The 6,804-nt window shown below is 37.7% G+C and overlaps 1 protein-coding gene across 1 annotated transcript in view; it reads right to left on the reverse strand.

Moving 5' to 3' along the window:
- LOC106877577 (uncharacterized) overlaps positions 1 to 6,426 on the reverse strand; it is a 73,138-nt gene extending 66,712 nt beyond the window's left edge. The window contains exon 1 of the mRNA XM_014926515.2: positions 5,655 to 6,426. The gene's annotated coding sequence lies outside the window, so the exon portion shown is untranslated. The remainder of the gene's footprint in view (positions 1 to 5,654) is intronic.
- Between the last annotated feature and the right edge of the window lie 378 nt (positions 6,427 to 6,804).

Here is a 6,804-nt window from a genome sequence, read left to right on the forward strand (position 1 = left end):
GGGGGGGGGGGAGTAAAAATTTACCTTCCCATTCTTTTCTTTTTCTTTATTTCACAGAATTGTAATTTACGATTAAAACATACATATCCGGAGAAATTCCGGTTTTTCAAGCACGAGATAATTTCCGACTCTATTCTACACGCACACACAGCTGTCCCACGAACTTAGGAACATTCAAGGAATGTTGTACAGCCCAAAGCCAGCAGCACTGATTGTGCGCACTTATGATCAAACTGCATTCCAGCCTTGGCCATCTTGTCTTTTTCCTATGTACAGGGAATCCCAGACGACATCATCCAAATGTGTCTTCTTTAGAGAGGTTTGGGTGCTATTTGAAGGAGATTTGGCTGCTTTAAAAGAAAAAGAACACAGAACATGCGCTCCGTGGCACACTATGTCTCGAGCCGACGAAGGCCACTAGAACTACTCTCTATCTTCGGACTATACCGCGGTCAATGACACTCACACTCCGATTATCCGGCAGGGCTGAGTTCAAGCTCTGCCATGCGTTACAGAAAATTAGACGCACGAGGGGCCATCACGGTAGCTTGGAATCAATGTAAAAACAGGTCGGTTTTGTTATTTAACAAAGTAGATTCACTCATCACTCACTTACGAAATAAAGTAGTTGATTAATTAATTAAAAACGTAAACAATAATGTTTTTTATGTGCAAATTCATTTGCATAATTGCATATAACGAGGGTCGACGGCCCGACCAACAACTACCAAAGCTGTGGACATTTTTCAAGCACAAGATCCAAATTTTGAACTAAGTGCAACAGTTTCTACTTCCATAACAAATGCTTGTGTGTGTTACCGAGAAGTATATAGAGAACGAAACGAAAACAACTTCTAAGCAAACAATTCTAGACTTGTTTTTTAAAAAAGAAATCTATGAGTCCGTCTACGAGTGCTTGGGAATCGGCGATCGCGTCAACAAGTGATAGTGTGCGCGAGTCTAATGCTAGCGAAAGTGATTCAGAAAACGATCATAATATTTTTTTTTATAGCCCCCGGTCGACCTTTTGAGTGGATTTTGTAGACGGAAATTGAAAGAAGTCCGTTGTGTGTGTGTGTGTGTGTGTGTGTGTGAGAGAGTTTGTGCGTCTGTGTTTGTGCGTCTGTGTTTGTGGTGTTTGTCCCTCACCACCGCTTCCACAAACGGTGTTGGTTTGTTTGTGTCGCCGTAACTTAGCAGTTCTGCAAAAGACACCGACAGAATAAGTACCCGGCTTTAAAATAAATACTGAGTTCGATTAGTTCGATTTAATCCTTCAAGGTGGTGCCCCAGCATATCTGCAAAGCAATGAGTGAAACAAGTAAAACTGAACAAAAAAAACACTGGACTATGTATTATTCAGAATAATTTTTGTTTTGTTTTTTTTGTTAAGGTGGTAGAGATTGATTCGAGAAGAGTTGGTTGCTATTTATAGCAAGTCAAGCGGAAACAGCGCGGAAGCCCGTCGGATATATGTGATCAGGTATGCTGTGAACTACATCTTATCAAACGATGTATGTGAGAGTGTGCGCACACTGAGTGGATTGAGTCCCTAAGAGCGTCGGACAAAGTACACAGAGATGTTTGTTTATATGGCTTGACGTTCTCGGCTCAAATTCCGTCCAAATTTATTCCGCTTTTCCTCTTTCCGAGTTTGATATAAATAAATAAATAATTAATGAATAAATAAACAAATAAAACATCGTACGGATCTTTCGCCAAATCAGAAAGATCCCATCGTACAAAGCACTGGGGGTCCCTGCATAGTGAGGAAGGAAAATACAATACCTGTAACTCTTTATTATTCAGGGCCACCGAGATTGGTGGCAGGGAAGGCAGTAACCATCCTGAAACTTAAGACCCGGTTTCCGAATGCTTGTAGCTCTGATAAATGCACCCAGGTACCTTAAATATATGTTTTGCATTCAGTTCTCGCGCAATTTGCGGCGAGTCACATATTGGTGTCCACAAAATCTGGGTACATGGGGATTAACACGTACTTTAAGAAATTATTATTTCTTATAGTTAATTGTTTATGTTATGATTTTATTTACTCCGTGTACCCAGTCTTTGTGGAAACCCTGTATTATCTTATGGATCCTCGCTGATTTTTCCACAGACGCGTGTACCCTTAATGTGATTCTCAGGCCGATTACGTTTGACACAATATCGTGACATGACTGGATCAGTGAATTACACCTCCAATCTACCTGCCCAGCTTCCGTCTACCCGATTTCACTCACAAAGGTTGGCTTGGGCCCGAGGGTTATGGTAAAAGGCATTTGCTTGCACACGATGTCACGCAAGTGAGATCGAACCATGCATTGCAAAGCGAATTTCTATATCACCATCATATTTTATACGTATGTCTATAAACATATACACAAATGTAGGAGAAAGAACGAAAGGCTTATAATTATCATTGTTGTTGTTGCTGGAAGGTGACGTGCTGGCAGAATCGTCAGCACGCCGGGCGAAATGCTTAGCGGTATTTCGTCAGTCTTTACGTTCTGAGTTCAAATTCCGCCGAGGTCGACTTTTCTTTTCATCCTTTCGCGGTCGATAAACTAAGTACTAGTTGCGTACTGGAGTCTATCTAATCGACTGCCCCCCCCCCCCAGAATTTCGAGCCTTGTGTCTAGAGTAGAAAAGAATTCTTAAAAGTAAAATAAAAGATGTTGAGGGAAATTTCACCACTATTTCTGGCAGGGCGAGAAACCGCAGGTGAGCCCATATCAATGTTTTTTTTTCCCTCTCTGTGTTTCACTGGGGAAGGGCCGACCCCGAAATGTCTGCATTTGCCCGCAAAACTCGCCACAAACTTTAATATACATACATACATGTGAATGATAAAAGCCAGGGGTTTATTGAAATTCAGTGAGATGCAATGTAGTTTGTGAGGGCCACTGCGTGGCAGAGAAAGCAGAAGGCAAGGAAAGCAGGAGATTTTTCTTTGGCAAGAATTCTTCCAAGTGAAGCATGTGTTACGAATTTTGGTCATGAGAGTGAGGGGGGAAAAGTGGAGAGAGAGAGTAAAGGAGGAAGAAATGGAGATAACCAAAGGGGAGAAGGATCAGTAAGAGGGAGAGAGAGATGGGGAGAAACAGAGGGCGAGACAGGAGGAGAAGGCTCACGGCACAAACACGTGCAATTCCATTAGAATAGAGAAAGGGCAGGAGGAGAGATAGAGACAGAGAAGCGACGGGGTAGCAAACAGATGCGAGTTTAAGTGGGAGGAAGATCGTAGATGGATAAACGAAGGGGGTTATGGATAGATAAAGGGGTATATGTATATATATATATATATATATATTAAAGGATATCGTACACATACAAATACACACGAACGCACACACATATTTTTCAAGACGAAAATCAAAATACATTTTGATGGATGTTATCAGCTCATAAACGAAATGGACAAAGTGCAACAACACTGGAAAAGAGTGCTTCGATATGAAACGCCTGAGTTCCATAGAAGACATGTATTATATGCAGAAAAAAATAAATTGAAAAATGAATATCAAAATCTATTTAGTAGAAGTACAATAAACCTATATATATATATATATATATATACATGCCCATGCTATGAGATGTGCGAGAAATAAGAGTTGGGGTTACTAAACAGACAAATTAGAAAACTCAAAGAAGGAAGAAATGGCGAAATGGGTAGGAAAAAAAAGCCAAAACAATAGAAAATATATTTATGGAGAAAGCGATCTGAATATTGCACCGATAAAAATATACGTTTCCCTTTTTATATTTAAAAAGAGAGAGATGGAATGAAATAGGAAAAAAAAGCAGGAGGTGACGAATTAGGAAAAATAAAAACGGTGGAATACGGGGTGCTTTAGAAAAGACATTATTTGTATATAAGGAAGCATGGACTAAGTGAAAAGCTAAGCAAAATAAAAAAGACCGATAAAACAGAAGTTAGAATGATAAGCATAGTTATTCCAGCAGACATCATCTTTATATACATACTGAAGCGTGTGAATTCGTTTGTATATTATATATATATATATGTGTGTGTGTGTGTGTGTGTATAATCTGCAGAAGTTATAGTGACACCAGGATCGAAAGTTTCGTGTATAACACTAATCGAACACACCGATATATATATATATATATATATATACATATATATATATGGGGTGGAACAGCTTTCAAAATACGTTAGATTGAAAACACGGTAGTGCTCTAATTTTTATATCTTATTTTTTTAAAAAAGGACTGTTTTGTTTGGAATAGCAAAGTTCCAAGGTTCCTCAAAGCTTATATATATACACACACACACACACACATGTATGTAATTTTAAATTTGGGTATACATGTATGTATATATATCCTCGAAGAAGAAATTAAAAACAGATGAAAAGACAAAACGAAAGGAAAGGAAGAAAAATAATTATAAAAGCTGTTTGTATGGTGATATGAGAAAACATATTCATTTAAATTAGCGAGAGCTGGTGACTGTATAATACAATGTATGTGTAGACATGATGATCCATTTAATAATATATATTTGTAGAAAAAAATAACCCTCCCGACATATACACACAGACAAAAAAGTCACATTCTGCCCTCACAACGAGCAATCACAATGAAAATAAAAGACAAGAAATCGTTCTTGTTGTAAATAGGGGAACATCAAGCATCGCGATCTGAATTATCAAGATATAATTTATAGTAAATATAGCAACAACGAGTTATGAAAGAAACTTTATAATCAAAAAGGCCATCTCCTTCATATTTAACAAATAAACACAACAGTAAAATTTCCAGATTCGTTATAACAGTTCATCGTTTCAAATGCGGTGCGTGACGCCAATTTTAATGATTACAATAATTTCCACATTTCATTTAAGCACACACACATTATATATAATATATATATATATACATATATACATTCACACAAGGCCAAATAAAACATCGCCATGTATTAAATATTCCTCTATACATGTAATGTGAATTAGTCTATATATTGATATTTTGCCAAGTTAAAAATATTCATTTATGTACCACTCGACAATATTAAACGTTTACCCGTACAGCAAACGTAAGAAATACGGATTTTGCAAGGAGAGTAATAAATGATTTGTATTATAATTGTCTTTGTTTGCCCCTAGTTGTGGAATAAAAAGAGTGAGAAGGGGGGGGGGAGCGGCTAAGAAAGAAGTCATTTGTTAAGGATGGCAGAATCGGTAGAGCGCCGGACAAAAACAAAAATGTCTTTGCGGTATTTAGTTACGTCCCTTTACGTTCCGAGTTCAAATCTGACAGGGGATCGACTTCGTCTTGCTTTACATTCAGCAGTTGATAAAATTAACAACTAGCTTCATTTATAATAAGCGAGTCCTTATCGCTCTAATCAGCAACACCTCTTCCCCGACCGACCCGTCGAATATATAATGTGGCCTTGAGTCTAAAAGATTACTATTACTATCATTATCATTATTATTATTATTATTATTATTATTTACAAGAATAATTTTTATTAATAGCTGCTGCTCTTACCACCATCCAACGCCACATTCATCCATCGCTGTGATGGCAAATAAACGAAATTCTTATTATAAGAAACAAAATCAAAAAGAAAAAAAACACAGTCACGGAATTAAAAAGATCGAGAAGAAAGAAGGACTTACCGAGATATGGGCTGTATTCCGTCGTGAATTTAATCATGAAAAGAGTTCATACGTGAGGAAGCTGCACTTTTAGCAAAAACGGTATATATCCGTAAAGATAGCTCCATGAAAACTTTGTTATAAAACCGGGTGCAATATATATATATAAATATATATAATAATAATAATAGTGCACTACTGGAGGTGGAGCAGTAGCAGCGCTGCTAAATAGTGTAGTAGCAGTGCGCAGCGTTTTATTTGGATCTTCAAACTTAAGCAGCTAACTTAAACTCACTCATTCTTTGAGTATCGCTACCCCTCTCTCTTTATACTCTACTTATCTAAATTTCCATCGTCTCTCTCTCTCTGTCTTTTTCTCTATCTATCTATCTAAAATATCTCTATACCTTTCTCTCTGAAGTTCTATCTATCTAACTTGTTACCTCCACCTTTCTCTCGCTTCAACTCTCTACCTATCTAAACTGTCAATTCACTTCTCTCTCTCTCTCTCTCTCCTCTCTTTCTTGCTCTCTACCTATCTGAATGCTCAACCTCCCTTTCTCTCCCTAGCTCTCTCCCTATCTAAATTATGTCTCTATCTCTTTATCCTCCTTGCCTCTCTTATTTCTAATTTATCCAGCTCCTCTCTCTCTCGTATTTTCCTTCTTTTGTGTCTATTTATTTTTTATCTCCTATACTTATTTTCTTTTTATCCCTACCTCTCTTTCTCTCGCTCTTTTTATTTCTGTCTTTTCATAACTACTACAATTGCTTTATATCTATCTTTCACTCTCTTCGTTAAGTTTATTTTCTCCCCCCACCTCCATCCCTTTAAATATAACCTCGACTGCTGCTATCACTTTGAGAGAGAGGGGGATAGAGTGAGTGACAAAAAGAGAGAGAGAGAGACAAAGAAAGCATGAAAATAAGAAAGGAGTAGAGGGAGGAGGAGAGTGATCAGCTGATGGTTGGCTTTCAAATAACAAACATGTAAGACAAAAAAAGAAAACAGTCCTCGTTGTTGATTGGTCGGTTTTAAGGCCTCGCACCCACTCTCGCATAATAACTAACATTACAACACACAGACACACACACACACACACACACACACACACACACACACATACATACATATATACATATTTATCATCCTCACCTCTAACCTCCCCGC

The sequence above is a fragment of the Octopus bimaculoides genome, chromosome 20 (assembly GCF_001194135.2).
Source record: "Octopus bimaculoides isolate UCB-OBI-ISO-001 chromosome 20, ASM119413v2, whole genome shotgun sequence".
NCBI lineage: Eukaryota > Metazoa > Mollusca > Cephalopoda > Octopoda > Octopodidae > Octopus > Octopus bimaculoides.